At 40.6% G+C, this 16,567-nt stretch overlaps 1 long non-coding RNA gene across 4 annotated transcripts in view; it reads right to left on the reverse strand.

Moving 5' to 3' along the window:
* Positions 1–9,768: 9,768 nt before the first annotated feature.
* Positions 9,769–16,567, reverse strand: part of LOC132519681 (uncharacterized) — a 47,875-nt gene continuing 41,076 nt past the window's right edge. For 2 of the 4 annotated variants that reach the window (XR_009540241.1, XR_009540243.1), the window contains exons 3-4: positions 11,881–12,050; positions 9,769–11,306 (exon numbers count right to left, since the gene is read on the reverse strand). This is a non-coding gene — a long non-coding RNA (uncharacterized LOC132519681). Of the gene's footprint in view, positions 11,307–11,776; positions 12,051–12,469; positions 13,574–13,782; positions 14,597–16,567 lie in introns of those variants that run through there. The other 2 variants (XR_009540242.1, XR_009540244.1) reach the window with 2 other exon arrangements.

Raw genomic sequence — 16,567 nt, forward strand, 5'->3', positions numbered from 1 at the left:
GTGTTAATCCACCCTCCACTGCTGCCTTTGATTTACTTTCAGACAAATCTGTGATGCAAACAAGTCCGTGCTCTGAATCTTTTGGGGTATGGGGTCTCAGCTCCCCGAGGACAGGTGGTCATGCCCCCCTCCCGAGTACTCCTGCTGGTCAAGTGGGCCCTGAGAGGAGAGGGGGCTGAAGGACCTGAGGACTAAGGGTATCTTTGGGTAGATTTCTAAGGGCCACCCTCACACAACCCTAAACCCACCATGTGATTCCCACCAACCCAGCAGCCTGTCCCCTAGGCAACAGCAAGGCCATACCTATTCTGGAAGGAGCTCAGCCCCTACGAATCAGGCCCAGGGAACCTGCACTTCTGGAAGTTCTTACCCCAAACCTTCACGCTACTCAGTGGTCTCAGGTGCCCTCTGCCATATAGCTCTAGCTCAGTGCTACTGAATACGGGTCTGACAGAGTAACATCAGCACCAACAAAAAGCTTGTTAAAGATGTCATTTCATGAGCCTCACAGGAGAATCATAATTAAGAGTGGGGCCTGGGTTCCCCCCAAATTTGTAAGCACTTTAAAGCTTTGGAAGAAATGTTTGCTACGTGGCTCCCATGCAGTTTCTCATTAGTATTACATGATGAGTATTTAGCAATAACATCACCTGTGCCCTCCCCACAGGGTCTATTGATCTGCGTGGGAGCATCTGCGTTGTTTTAACTCCAGGTGATTCTAAGGTTAGGCCCGGTTTAAGCACGAGGGCTGCTTGGGTACCTGGATGAGAGTTGCTTCCAGTCTTTGGTCCTTTTGCCTCTGGGGAGGTATCGGTGTCTGCTCTACATGGGATTGGAAGGGGCAGGGCGGTGCAGCCCACTTGCTCTATGCTGTAACAGAGTTTCTGGGCATCTGTGTGAGGGGAGAGCACGTGTAGACAGGAAAGAAAAAGCTCACAGTTTGGTCTCCACGCAGGAGCTCATTGTTCCTGAATCTCTCTTTTTCTGAAGGTTGGCATTTCAGCGTTTCAAGGCCTTTTGCCTGTGGGTATGGTGGGAACAGGTGAAGGAGCTGTGCTGTTGCCGTTGAAGGCATATTCTCAAGATGCTGATGTGATTCCTCAACATGATATCAATGAGAAAATGATCAAGAGCAGGAGGTAGAAGAGGACGAAATGGCAGTTTCTCAGGTAAATGTCCTGTCCTGGGTCAGAGGCTGTGTCTGCTTTTCCTCCTGAAATGTCATGGATTGAGAACGTGCAAACCTTTCATTTTCTAATTCTGACGTTCCTCCCTAGCAAGGTTGTTTTCAACCACTTGTTTTTTTCCTTCTTATGATAGTCATAGTCAGCTCTTCAGAATATTTCTCCCCTGTGTTCCAGAGCCTTTTCCCCATTGTCTGCATCCAGGCTCCCTATAGAGCACGGAGAATTCTCACCATGAATTAATGACCTTCAACTATCGAAATTCCTATTCCTTTTGTGAAAGATCAACACGGGAAGGCATTAGTATCCAAACTTCCCTATGGGATACTTTCAGGTGTTGAGATATTAGTGAAGAAGGGGAAATGGAATGATTAATGTACATCTGAACGCAACATCAACTTATCACAACAGGATTAAGAAAATGCACTTTTAAATGGGATGGCATTAGTGGTCCAGATAACTCAAAGTTCTGAAAAAAATGCAATTAGGAGAGACTTGCTCTGTATATTGAAAAGAAAAAATATTTAAATACAGCGTTAGAGTCAGAGAACATGGGAGGTATATGTGGACTGAAATTTGCTTAAAACTGACATTTTTTTCATGATAGATTCAGATTATGATTTTCTTATGTATTTTGCCCAGAATACCAAGGCAGTGATAATGTTTTGTGTGCTTCAGTCACCTGATAATCGTTTGTCCCATTACACCTGATGTTCACTGGTGCTTTCTGCAAGCTTCCTCCTCTATGAAGTTTATATGTTTTATCTTTAGCAAGGGTTTGGTGTGATTCGCTGAGAAATGTGCATAAACCATCATGGTAAACCTGGAAACTCCCATTTCTGTTTCGTTTTCCTTTGCTTGTAGTTTGGTTTAGAAAGTGAACATTGCCATCTTTGTTTATTAACGATATTGGTTTTTCAAGTGAAGTCTGTAATCAGTCAAGGCTTGTTCTTGTAAGTTTCCATGATATTCCACACTCATGCAACAGACATATGGTTCTTTATCACTTCTTTGCATTTTCCAAAAGGTTTACAAGGACCATATTATTAATGTATGCTCAGTTGTGTTAAATTTCTGAAATATAGCTCACCTCAAATGATAAATATTTTCAAAGACATCAAAGATTCAGAACCAATAGCTCTAACTGCTTTTATATCAGTGTCTCCCCAGTGTATTTATAAAATGCAAATTGTATCATCCACAAATAGATTCATAAGATTTATCCTGTTAAAACTAATTCATATTAATTCTTCCTTAAAAGTTTGGTAGAATTCACCAGTGAAGCCATCAAGTCTTGATATTTTTTGTTGGGAGGTTTTTGAGAACTCCTTAACAGTAGTCAATCTCCTTAACAGTAGTCAATCTCCTTAACAGTAATTTGGTCTGTTGAGATTGTTTTCTTTCTTCATTATTCGGTCTTTTTATTTTGTATTTTAAAATTTTTCCTTGGCTCACTGATTCTTAATGTTGTTTAATTTCCATATATTTGTAATTTTCCAGACTCTGTCCTGTTGTTCATTTCTGGTTTCTCACCCTTGTGGTTGAAAAATACTATGTAAAGTGAAGTAAGTCAGAAAGAGAAAGGCAAATACTATATGATATTACTTCTATGTGGAATTTAAAATATGACACAAATGAACCTACCTATGAAACAGAATCACGGGCATAGAGAACTGAGTGGTGGTTGCCAAGGGGGAGGGGTTTGTGGGACAGATGGAGTGGGAGATAGGATTTAGCAGATGTAAGATTTTATATATAGAATAGATAAACAACAAGGTCCTACTGTATAGCACAGAGAACTATATTCAGTATCGTATGATAAACCATAATGGAAAAGAATATTAAAAAATATAAAAATATTAAAAAAAGAATGTGTATATATATATGTATATATAACTGAATCACTAAAAAAAAATGCTTAGTATGATATCAGTCTTCTTAAATTTGCTAAGACTTGTTTAGTGACCCATCACATGATCTGTCCTAGAGAATGTTCAATGTGCAGTAGAGAAGAACATGTATTCTGCTGCTGTTGGATGGACTGTTCCGTTTTTGTCTGTTAAGTCCATCTGGTCTAATGTATTATTCAAGTTCAATACTTCCGTATTGATTTTCTTTCTGGATGATCTATTCATTGTTGAATGGTGGGTATTAAGGACCCCTACACTATTTTGTATTGTCTAGTTCTCTCTTCAATCTGTTAGTATTTGTTTAATACATTAAGGTCCTCCACTGTTGGGTGCATATTTATTTGAGTGTTGTCTTCTTGATGAATTGACAACATAATCATTATATAATGACCTTAAATTTTTTCTTCTTGCAGCTTTTGCCTTAAAGTCTATTTTGTCTGGTATTTTGTCTGGTGTAACTCTGGCTACCATTGCTTTCTTTTGGTTTCCACTTGTATGGAATATCTTGTTCTAAAGCTTCACTCTGAGCCTAATTTGTGTTTTTTCCACTGAAGTGAATCTCTGATAGGCAGCATATAGTTTGATCTTGTATTTTTTTTTCCTAATTTTTATGGAGTATAGTTGATTTACAATGTTGTGTTAGTTTCAGGTGTACAGCAAAGGGAATCAGTTATTCATATACATATATCCACTTTTTTTAAGATTCTTTTCCCATATAGGCTGATCTTGTATTTTTACCTATCTAGCCGCTCTATGACTTTTGACTAGAGAATTTAATATAGTTATGATTACAGTAATTATTGATAGGTAAGAACTTACCAATGCCATCTTATTGTTCCCTGGATGTTTTGTTGTTTCTTGTTCCTTTTTACCTCTTTTGTTGCCTTTCTTTGTGAATTAGTGATACTCTGCAGTGGTATGTTATGATTTCCTTCTCTTTATATTTTCTGAATCTACTATAGGTTTTTGCTTTGTGGTTCCATGAGGCTCACAGAAAATGTCTTATAGATACAACAGTCTATTTTATGTTGATAACAATTTAACTTCCATCACATCCAAAAATACCTACTCTTTTACTCCCCTCTGTGAATTTTTGTATATGGTATTACAATTTACCTCTTTGAATATTGTTTATACATTAAAATTTTTATACCTGCAGTTATTTTAATAATCTCATCCTTTAACCTTTATACTAAAGTTAACTGGTTAACACACCACCATATCACACTATTAAAGTATTCTTACCTTAAATGTGTACTTACATTTACAACTCTATGGTGTATTTTCATGTTTTCATGGTATTATTTAGTGTTCTTCTATTTTAGCTTGAGGAACTCTTTTAGAATTTCTTCTAAGACAGATCTAGTGATGATGAACTCCCTCAGCTTTTGTTTTTTGAAACGAGTTTTTTATCTCTTCATTTAAGGACAAGTATGGTGGATAGGATATGCTTGGTTGGCAGTTTTTCTTGTCTTTTCTTTTTTATTGAGCAATTTGAATATATCATCCCACTCTCTTCTGGCCTGTGAGGATTCTGCTGCGAAATCAACTTTTAATCTTATGAGGGTTCTCTTGTAAGTTATAAGCTTCTCTCCTCTAGTTGCGTTTAAGATTCCTTGTTTTTGAGAGTTGACAGTTTTACTATAACGTGTTTTGGAGAAGAATTTTTTTTTTGAGTTAAGTTCGTCTGGCGCCCTATGAGCTTCATGAACTTGGATATCCAAATCTCTCCCGAGATTTGGAAATTTCTCAGCCACTATTTATTTAAAAAAGCCTTCCATCTCTATCTTTTCCTTCTAAGACTCCATAATTCACAGAATGTTTCTTTTGTTGGTATCTATAGATCACATAGTCATTCTTCAACTCTTTTTATCTTTGCTCTCCTCTGAGTGTATATTTTCAACTTACTGTCTTCTAACTCACAGAAAATTTCTTCTGATCTGTTTATTTATTTTCAAATTTATCCATTTATCTTTGGCTGCATTGGGTCTTCGCTGTTGCGTGCGGGCTTTTCTCTAGTTGCGGCAAGCAAGTGCTACTCCTCGTTGCGGTGCGTGGGCTTCTCATTGCGGTGGCTTATCTTGTTGCGGAGCACGGGCTCTAGGTGCGTGGGCTTCAGCAGTTGTGGCTCGTGGACTCTAGAGGACAGGCTCAGCAGTTGTGGCACACGGGCTTAGTTGTTCCGCGGCATGTGGGATCGTCCCAGACTAGGGCTCGAACCCGTGTCCCCTGCATTGGCAGGTGGATTCTTAACCACTGCACCACCAGGGAAGCCCTCTTGATCTGTTTAGATATTGATGATGCTTATTGTGTTTCTTTTATTTTTCTTGTAATATACTGAACATATAATATTATTTGAATTTAAGGTGTACAGCATGGTGATTTAATACATTTACATATTATACTATGATTGCCAATGTAGCAGTAGTTATCACAGCTATCATGTCACATAATCATTATTTCTTTACTGTGTTTGGAAAAATTAAGATCTGGTCTATTAGCAAGTTTGATCATAATACGATACCATTGTTTATGTTCACTATACATCAGATCTTTAAGAATTATTTACTATTAGTTAATGTTTGTACCCTTAAACAACATCTCTCCTATTCCCCACACCTCAGGCCCTGGTAACCAACATTCTACTCTTTGTTTTTATGAGTTTGGCTTTTTTTTAAATTTTATTTTACATATAAATGATATCACATAGTGTTTGTCTTTCTCTTTTTGACTTATCTCAGCATAATTTACCCAAGGTACATCAATATAAAAAATGGTCGAATTTCCTTCTTTCTTATGGCTGAATAATATTCATTGTGTGTATGTATATATACGTATAGCTATCACATCTTTCTTATCCATTCATCTGCTGATGGATAAATACCAGAACAGGATAAACACCTGCCCCTAGGTTCTTCAGAACCATTGTTTTTTTTTTATATTCCATATATATGTGTTAGCATATGGTGTTTGTTTTTCTCTTTCTGACTGTAGCTCTATTTACAATAGCCAGGACATGGAAGCAACCTAAGTGTCCATCGACAGATGACTGGATGAAGAAGATGTGGCACATACATACAATGGAATATTACTCAGCCATAAAAAGAAGCGAAATTGAGTTATTTGTAGTGAGGTGGATGGGCCGTTGGATTTTTAAGAGAGATTTCTTTGAATCTACCAATGGCGGGCGTTGAGATAAGTACTTTTTTTTTTTTTTTTTTTTTGCGGTACGCGGGCCTCTCACTGTTGTGGCCTCTCCTGTTGCGGAGCACAGGCTCCGGACGCGCAGGCTCAGCGGCCATGGCTCACAGGCCCAGCCACTCCGCGGCATGTGGGATCTTCCCGGACAAGGGCACGAACCCGTGTCCCCTGCATCGGCAGGCGGACTCTCAACCACTGCACCACCAGGGAAGCCCTAAGTATCTTATTTTTGGTGCTATTGTAAATTAGTTTATTTTTTCAGATGTTTTACTACTTGTGTGTAGAAATACAACTGATGATGTATGTTGATTTTATATACTGTAATTTTACCCACTTTGTTGATTAGTTACAACATTTTGGGATTCCTTGGGATTTCTTACATACAAAATCATACCATCTTCAAATAATGAGAATTTTTGTTCTTCCTTTCTGATTTGGGTGCCTTTCTTTGTCTTTCCTGATTGCCCCAGCTAATACTTCCGGTACTATACTGAATAAGAGTGATTCAGTGGGCATCACTGTCTTGTTCTTGATCTTGGCAGAATAGCTTTTACCTTTTTACCATCGAGTATGATGTTAGCTGTGGGCTTGTTTTGTATGGTCTTAATTACGTGGAGGTGTGTTCCCCCTATACCCAATCTATTCAGAATTTTTCATCATAAAAGAATTGTATTTTGTCCAATGCTTTTTTCGGATCTATTGAAATGATTATGATTTTTATTTTTACTCTATTAATGTGGTGTACCCCACATATTTATTTGTGTATGTTGAACCATTCTTACCTCTCAGTGATAAATCCCACTTGGCCCCAGTGTATAATCCTTTTAATGTATTGTCGATGTCGATTGTCGTAATGTATTGCTAATATTTTGTTCAGAATTTTTGCATCTATATTAATCAGTTTTATTGGCCTCTAGTTTTCTTGTAGACTCATTGTCTGGCTTTGGTGTCATGGAAATGCTGGCCTCATAGAACAAGTTTAAAAGTATTCCTTTCTCTTCAATTTTTTGGAAGAGTTTGAGAATCATTGGCATTAATTCTTCTTAATAGGTTTGATAGAATTCACCAATAAAGTCATCTGGTCCTTGAGTTTTCTGTGTTGGGAATTTTTTGATTGCTGATTCAATCCCTTGTTATTGGTCTGTTCAGATTTTCTATTTCTTCCTGATTCAGTCTTTGTAGGTAGTGAATTTCTAGGAAGTATCAGTTTCTTCCTGAGTATCTAATTTGCTGGCATACAATTGTTCATAATAGTCTCTTGTGATCCTATGTATTTCTGTAGTATCAGTTGTAGTGTCTGCTCTTTCATTTCTAATTTTGTGTCTTCTCTCTATTTTCCTAGTCTAGCTAAAAGTTTGTGAATTTTATATTTTTGAAAATCCAGCTTTTAGTTTGTTGATCATTTCTATTGATTTTCTTGTATATGTTTTATTTATTTCCACTCTAGTCTTTATGATATCCTTCCCTCTGCCAACTTGGGAATAAATTTCTTCTTTTTCTGCTTCCTTGAGGTGTAGAGTGAGATGTTTGAGAGCTTTCTAATTTCTTGTTGTATGCACTCATCACTATAAACTTTCCTCGATGAACTGCTTTTGCAGCATCCAATAGGTTTTGGTATGTTGTTTCCATTTTCGTTGGTTCTGAGATTTTTAAAAAATTTCCTTTGGCTTTCCTTTTTGACCTACTTTATTTTTTGGAAATGTGCTGTTTAGTTTTCACATATTTGTAGATTTTCCAGATGTCGTCTTGTTGATTTCTAGTTTTCTATCACTGTGTTCAGATAGTTGGTATAATTTTGATCTTCTTAAATTTGCTAAGACATGTTTGTGTCCTATCATATGATCTATCCTGGAGTATGTTCCATGTGCACTTGAGCATAAGTTGTTGGATGTAATGTTCTATATATGCCTGTGAAGTCCATTTGGTGTAGTATATAGACCAGTGTTTTCTTGTTGATTTACTATATGCATGATCTATCCATCGCTGAGAGTGGAGTATTGAAGTCCCCTACTATTAATATATTGTCTATTTTTCCCTTCAGATCTGCATTTGCTTAATATATTTAGTTACTCTGATGTTGGCTGTGTATATTTACTTCTTGATTTATTGACCCTTGTATCATTATATAATGACCTTCTTTGTGTCTTGTCGTTGCTTTTGGCTTAAAGTCTGTTCTGTCTGATATGAGTATGGCTACCTCCACATTATTTGGCTTCTACTTGCATGGAATATAATCATCCATCTCTTTAACTTGAGCCTATGTGTGTCTTTAAAGCTGAAATTAATGTCTTATATAAAGAACATAATTGGGTCTTACACATTTTTTTCCAGCCAGCCACTCTATAGCTTTGATTTGTGAATTCAACCATTTACATTTAGAGTGATTTTTGATATGTAAGGACTTATTACTGCCATCTTATTAATTGCTTTCTGATTGTTTTATAACTCCATTGTTTCCTTTTCCCCTCTGTGTCTACGTTTGTAAATTGGTGCTTTACCATGTTGCTGTGTTTCCTTTCTTTTTTATTTTCTTTTTTTTTTTTGCGGTACGCAGGCCTCTCACTGTTGTGGCCTCTCCCGTTGCGGAGCACAGGCTCCAGACGCGCAGGCTCAGCGGCCATGGCTCACGCGCCCAGCCACTCCGCGGCATGTGCGATCTTCCCAGACCGGGGCACGAACCCGTGTCCCCTGCATCGGCAGGCGGACTCTCAACCACTGCACCACCAGGGAAGCCCTCCAATGATTTTTAATAACCAAAATTTGCAAGATAAAGACCATATTCTCCATTATGGTTTTAAGTAGGACTCTCCCTCATAGACAAAACTTCTAGTTTCAGGAAAGCCTCAGCTTCAAAAATGCAGACCTTTTCATCCCTACATAGGTGTCTATTTTATCCGGTTTCCCAAATTCCAGTCACTTGCACACTGAAGACAAATCAATGTTAATTAATAGCTTCCTACTGACATTATAACTTAATATTTTCCAATGTGTTGACTCAGTTTCTTATTAATTTACTAATATTTTCCTTTATTTTTCTTTCAGTTCTACTGAGATATTATTGACATACAGTACTGTAGAAATGGTGGGTGTACAGCATAATGACATATATTGTAAAAGGATTAGTAAACAATTTAAATTTTAAAAAATTTACTAAATACTTCATATGACAGTTTGGTAACCTCCATTTAAAACATAAGTTAGGGCTACCCTGGTGGCGCAGTGGTTGAGAGTCCGCCTGCCGATGCAGGGGACACAGGTTCGTGCCCCGGTCTGGGAAGATCCCACATGCCGCGGAGCGGCTGGGCCCGTGAGCCATGGCCGCTGAGCCTGTGCGTCCGGAGCCTGTGCTCCTCAACGGGAGAGGCCACAGCAGTGAGAGGCCGGCGTAATGCAAAAAAAAAATAAAATAAAATAAGTTAAATTTACACAATTCATAACATTACATGAAATGGGCTGTGCAATTCTCTCTGAAATTTGTACGTAAACCACAGCTGGGGAAGTGCTAATTCATGAGACAAATTCTGCTCCTTTCTTCTTTCTTTTACTCCAGTAGTCGCCTCTGAGCCCTGTTAGCCTGGAGGCTGAATCTTCCGTGCCTTGGGGCAGGGCGGGTCACTCCCTTCAGAGGAGACCAGAAGGTCCTCCTGGAGAATGTGGACTGGGACATGGGTCAGTATCACCCAGGCTCCCCTAAGAGGTGAAACATCTGACTTGTAGGAGAAGGCTTCTTAGGAGGATGAAATGAAAGGTGTTCCGAACCTGGAGCCCTCCCCGCATCCCTTGTCCCATCATGAAGACAATTCTGAGGGCTTGGTCTGGAACATGCGTAGATGGTGGAGGTTGGGGGACAGTGCAGGCCTGGATTGGGCTCAGGTGAGGTGAGTTGGGTAGAGGCTGGGAGTCAATGCTTAGCATTGGGGCAGGTGTCCTTATGGTCATTTGGTGTGCCTGTGTGAATCCAAGTCCAGTTGTACTGGGAAGAGGATAAAGGCTGTGGATAATTCCACAGATCGATAATTCCACAGATCAGGTCTCTGAGTATCCTCAGAGGATAAAAGGGACCTGAGTCTTACATTTTTGTGAGGAGGGGGTAGGTAGGAGGGGAAGATCTAGCAAAATAGGATGGAGACCCAGGCAGATCTCTTGCCTGCTGCCTGAGTTTGGAGTCCTGATGACATTTATGTATGACATTCTCTGGTCTGCACATTGAGTCTACACTTCAGTGCTCTGTGGTTGGTGACATGGTACAGACCAGATGTCTTGGTGGCAAGCTGGGGAACGTCATAGGAGAAGCTCCCAGGCCTGTTGGCAATGATGTACATAAGGACTGACCAATGTGCTTCGCTGTAGGTTGTGAGGTTTAACGATATCCTCATCCTTTAACTGGTCCACAAGTTGAGAGCAAAGAGCTCAGTACAGAGCTCTTGATGTAAGGCTGTGCATGGCAGATGGCCCTCATATCAAGTGTCTTGAGTGATGGATGACCTGTGACAACAAGTTCCTTGACAAATTTTTTTAGTGAATGTGTGCACAGTAATTGGCTTGGAAGGATGTGGGAGAAGACACCACAAATATAAAGTATATTTGAATTGCCTCTCAATCAAGAGAAAAAATAGAAGCAAACAAATAAAAATATTTGGAACCTATGAAATTAAATTTCACAGTAAAAGAAAAATGATCATTTTACACATGAAGAGGCACCCAACCTCAATGATGGTCGGGGGAAATAAATTACAAAGCCAATGTAATCATTTTTCTTCTCTTATATAGAAAACGTAAAGTGCCTTTGTAGCGTCTCTTGTCAACATCAGTGGAAACAAGCCCTTTGATGTACTCTTGCAGGGAGTATACATGACTAATATCCCTTTTGAGGCAGTTTGTCCCCTCGTTTGCTTCTACACGTTCTGGACTTTTGGGGTCCTGTGGTGCTGATGTCTGTGTGATGATCTGGAAATTTGCTATGTCCTTCCACCTCTGGTCAATCTCCTTCAGGCATTGATAACTTGATTTCCTGAAGTAGAAGAAAAAAGGCAAAAAAAATCATATACACATTGAGACAAGACAGTGGAATAGAAGGACGTGGAGTTCAAAAAGAAAAAGAAGGGCTTCCCTGGTGGCGCAGTGGTTGAGAGTCCGCCTGCCGCTGCAGGGGACATGGGTTCGTGCCCCGGTCCGGGAAGATCCCACATGCCGCGGAGCGGCTGGGCCCGTGAGCCATGGCCGCTGAGCCTGCGCGTTCAGAGCCTGTGCTCCACAACGGGAGAGGCCACAACAGTGAGAGGCCCGCGTACCACAAAAAAAAAAAAAAGAAAAAAAAAAAAGAAAAAGAAAACCAAACCACCAAATAGTTCTGTCTCATTACTTCAACCTCACGCTTCGCCCCCAGATAAATCCTAACTCCTGGAAAACCACTCTGCTGAGGGAGCTGTCCTCTGGAGGTGGGGAGACTGTAAGGGAGGAGGCTAGAGGTGGGAAACTCACCAGCAGGAGACCTGGCGACCAGGTAACTTTTCAGAGCTCTTCCAGCCCAGAGAGTCCACCGTCCTTTGGGGGAATGGGGCTTCGTTAGGGGTAGGAGTGCCCACCTGGATCTGGAGACTGTGGTCCCACGCAGATGGGACCAGGACTACAGGTCCGAGGAGGGCTCAGTTGCTGCACCATCCTTCCCAGGTCCCTCTGTCCCAGGTCAGTCCAGCCTTGGGACCCAAGCCGGCTCATATTCTAGGGATGGCACGGCAGCCCGGGTCACTGAGGCCTGAGGGGAACACACGAGGCATTGTTTTAAATTTAATTTTTATTTTATATTGCAGTTTACTTGATTTATCATATTGTGTTGTTTTAGGTGTTCAGCAGGTTGATTCAGTTGCACATAGACATATATATGTTCTTTATTCCTATTCTTCTCAATATAGGTTATTAAAGAGTGTTGGGTAGAGTTCCCTGTGCTAAACAGTAGGTCCTGGTTGATGATCAATTTCATACATATTCCGGCATATATGCTAATCCCACCTTCTCATTTGTCCCTTCCTGCTACCTTTCCCCTTTGGTGAACACATGTTTGTTTTCTAAGTCTATGAGCCGGATATTGTTTTATAAATTGATTCCTTTGTATCAGTGTTTGAATTAGACCTATAAGTGATATCATGTGAGATTTCTCTTTCCTTTCTGACTTACTTCGCTTAGTATGATCACTTCTAAGTCCATCCGGGTTGCTGCAAGTGGCATTATTTCAATTTTTATGGCTGAGCAGTATTCCATTGTCTATATGTACTCCATCTTCTTTGTCCATTCATTGGTCTGTGAACATTTTCTTTGCTTCCAGGTCTTGGCCATTGAACATACGGATGCTATGGCCGTTGGGGTACGCAGGTGTTTTCGAATGCTGATTTTCTCTGGATATCTCCAAAGGAGTGGGACTGCTGGATCGTCTGGTCTCTTTATTATTAATTTTTTAAGGAACCTCCATACTGTTGTTTATCGTGGCAGTTACCAGGTTCCGTTTCCACCAGCAGCGTAGGCACGTTCCCTTTTCTCCACGCTCTCACCGGCTCTTATTGTTTGTAGACATTTTGATGATGGCCATTGTGACTGGTCCGAGGTGATACCTCCTTGTAGTTTTTTTTTTTTGTTTTTTTTGCGGTACGCGGGCCTCTCACTGCTGCGGCCTCTCCCGTTGCCGAGCACAGGCTCCAGACGCGCAGGCTCAGCGGCCATGGCTCACGGGCCCAGCCGCTCCGCGGCATGTGGGATCTTCCCGGACCGGGGCACGAACCCATGTCCCCTGCAGCGGCAGGCGGACTCTCAACCACTGCGCCACCAGGGAAGCCCCCTCCCTTGTAGTTTTGATATCCGTTTCTCTGATAGGTAGGGCTGCTGAGCACCTTGACTTTTTTTTTTTTCTTTTATTCGTGTGTGTAGAAGTTACCTCTTTAAATTGGCTTCTTCACGGTCGTCAGAGTTTTAAATTCTTTTTTCCATTTCCTACCCAAGGACATTTCTTGAGGGCAGGTGTCATTTACAGCCCCCCAGGCTTTGTGAATATGAAGTGCTCATAAGCACTGGTTTTAAAGCTGTCGTTGCGGTATCGGCCACAAGGTGGCAGGATTTCTTCATCCCCAAAGCTGGTTATTCTTGCCACAAGAACCTGAGAGAAAGTTGTATTTCTGGGTGTAAATTCGAGTGGTATGGGGCTGAAAAATCAACCAAGGAGACTTCCCTGGCGGTCCAGTGGTTAACACTCTGATCTTCCAGTCTAGGGGCTCGGGTTCAATTTCTGGTCTGGGAAATTGGATTGCCCATGCCACGTGGCCAAAAAAAAAAAAAAAGAGAGAAAGAAAAACAACCTAAGGGGTTGCGTCTCATTAATTCTTTGCCCTTACACTTCACCCCCGGGCAAATTCCAACCCCTGGGACACCATACTGCAGAGAGAGCTGTTCTCCGGAGGTGGGGAGACTGTAAGGGAGGAGGCTAGAGGCGGGAAACTCACCAGCAGGAGACCTGGAGACCAGCTGACTTTTCAGAGCTCTTCCAGCCCAGAGAGTCCACCGTCCTCTGGGTGCACTGGGCTTGGTTCAGGGGTAGGAGTACCCACCTGGATCTTGAGACTGTGGTCCCATGCAGTCGGGACCAGGCACTACAGGTCCAAGGAGGGCTAATTCGCTGCACCATCCTTCCCAGGTCCCTCTGTCCCAGGTCAGTCCATCCTTGGGACCCATGCCGGAGATGTAACACAAGCACAGGTCACCGAGGGCTGAGAGGGAGGTAGGAGGCATTTCGTTTTTGAATTTGTTTTATTTTATATTGGAGTAGATTGTTTAACAATGTTGTATTGTTTTAGGTATTCAGCAAGTTGATTCAGTTTTACATAGAAATACATCTGGTTTTTTTCTGATTCTTTCCCCATATAGTTTATTAAAGAGTGTTGGGTAGAGTTTCCCAACATACAGTGGCATACAGTAGGTCTTTGTTGATTATCGATTTCACATATATTATGGGGAACATGCTATACCTCATTTGTCCCTTTCCACCACCTTTCCACTTTGGTATCCATACTTTTGTTTTCTAGGTCTGTGAGGCTGTTTATGTTTTGTAAATTGGTTCCTTTGTAGTAATGTCTGGTTTCCACCTTTAAGTCACATCATGTAATATTTCTCTTTCCTTTCTGACTTACTTCACTTAGTGTGATCACCCCTAAGTCCTCCCGTGTTGCTTCAACGGGCATTATTTCATTTTTTTTTAACGGCTGAGTAACATTCCATTGTCCCGCACCTGGGCGTATAAACAGCAAAAACCAGAATTTGAAAAACTTTCACCCCAACATTCACTGTAGCACTATTTACAATAGCCAAGACATGGAATCAACCGAAATGTCCATCAACAGATGAATGGATAGAGAAGAACTGGTACATAAACACAACAGAATATTATTCAGCCATAAAAAGGAAGGAAATCATGCCACCTGCAGCAATACGGAGGGATCTCAGACGATCATACTAAGTGAAGTAAGTCAGACAGAGCAAGACAAATATCATATGATAACCCTTATAGGTGGACTCTAGAAAGTGATACAAGTGAACTAATTTCAAGAGAGAAACAGACTCAAAGTTAGTTATTAGAGACGTGCAAATCAAAACTACAAAGAGGTATCACCTTGCACCAGTTAGAATGGCCATCACCAAAAAGTCTACAAACTGTAAATGCTAGCAAGGGAGTGGAGAAAAGGGAACCCTCCTACACTGTTGGTGAGAATGTAAACACGTCACAGCCACTAGGGAGAACAGTAGGGCGGTTCCTTAACAAGCTAAAAATAGAGCTACCATATGATCCGGCAGTCCCACTCCTGGGCGTGTATCAGGAGAAAACGAGAATTTGAAAAACATGCACCCCAACGTTCACTGCCACACTAGTTACAACAGCCAAGGCATGGAAGCAACCAAAATGTCCATCAACAGATGAATCAATAAAGAAGTGGTACATCGAGACAAATGAATATTATTCGCCATAAAAAAAGACTGAAATAATGCCATTAGCAGCAACGTGGATAGACCTAGAGATGATCACACTAAGTGAAGTAAGTCACATAGAGACAAAAAAATGTCATATGATATCACTTAGTGGTGGAATCAAATAAGTGATACCAAGGAACTAATTTGTAAAAGAGACACAGATTTAGAAAAACAACTTATGGTTACCAAAGGAGAATGTTGGGGGGAAGGGATAAATTAGGAGGTTGAGATGTACGTAAACACACTAATACAAACGAAACAGCTAATCAACAGGGACCAACTGTATAGTTCAGGGAACTCTACTCGACACTCTTTAATAACCTATTGGGAACAGAGTCCGAAAAAGAATAGATAAATGTATATGTATAACTGAATCAACTTGCTGTACACCTACAAATCACAACATTGTAATTAAACTTTACTCCAGAAAAACAACAAAAATTAAATTAAAAAAAAACAAGAAGCGATTATCACAGGCATTTGGGTTTATGTTCTGGTTAATTCCCCTGTAATTTACAACGCACAGAGGAGTGCAACTAAGGCTCTGGTTGCCCCAGTAACCAGTGTTGGGCATGAAGAAATTCTTCCACCACCCTGTGGTCATTTTCTTTAACAGCAAGTTAAAAACCAGGTCATTTGGGCACTTCATATTCACAAGCACTCCTGGGCTATGAATGACACGTACCCTCAAGAAATGTCCTGGGGTAGGTAATTGAAAAAGAAGTCAAAGACGGCAGCCTTTCAAGATGCCAATTTCAATAGGTAAATTTTACTCTCACCATTTAAAAAAAAAAAAAAGCACATGAAAATTTGTTCAACATAGCTAACTATTAGAGACACGCAAATCGAAATCTCAATGAGGTATCACCTCGCGCCAGCCAGAATGGCCATCATCAAAAAGTCTATGAACTGTAAATGCTGGCAAGGGAGTAGAGAAAAGGCAAGCCTCCTACACTGTTGGTGGGACTGTAAACTGGTCACAGCCACTGTGGAGGACAGTATGAATGTTCCTTAACAAGCTAAAAATAGAGCTAGCATATGATCCGGCAGTCCCACTGCTGGGTGTATACCTGGAGAAAACCAGAATTCGAAAAACATGCACCCCAACGTTCACTGCCACACTAGTTACAACAGCCAAGGCATGGAAGCAACCAAAACGTCCATCGACAGATGAATCAATAAAGAAGTGGTACATAGAGACTACTGAATATTACTCAGCCATAAAATAGACTGAAATAATGCCATTTGCAGCAACATAGTATAATC

This window comes from Lagenorhynchus albirostris, chromosome 4 (assembly GCF_949774975.1).
Source record: "Lagenorhynchus albirostris chromosome 4, mLagAlb1.1, whole genome shotgun sequence".
Lineage (NCBI taxonomy): Eukaryota > Metazoa > Chordata > Mammalia > Artiodactyla > Delphinidae > Lagenorhynchus > Lagenorhynchus albirostris.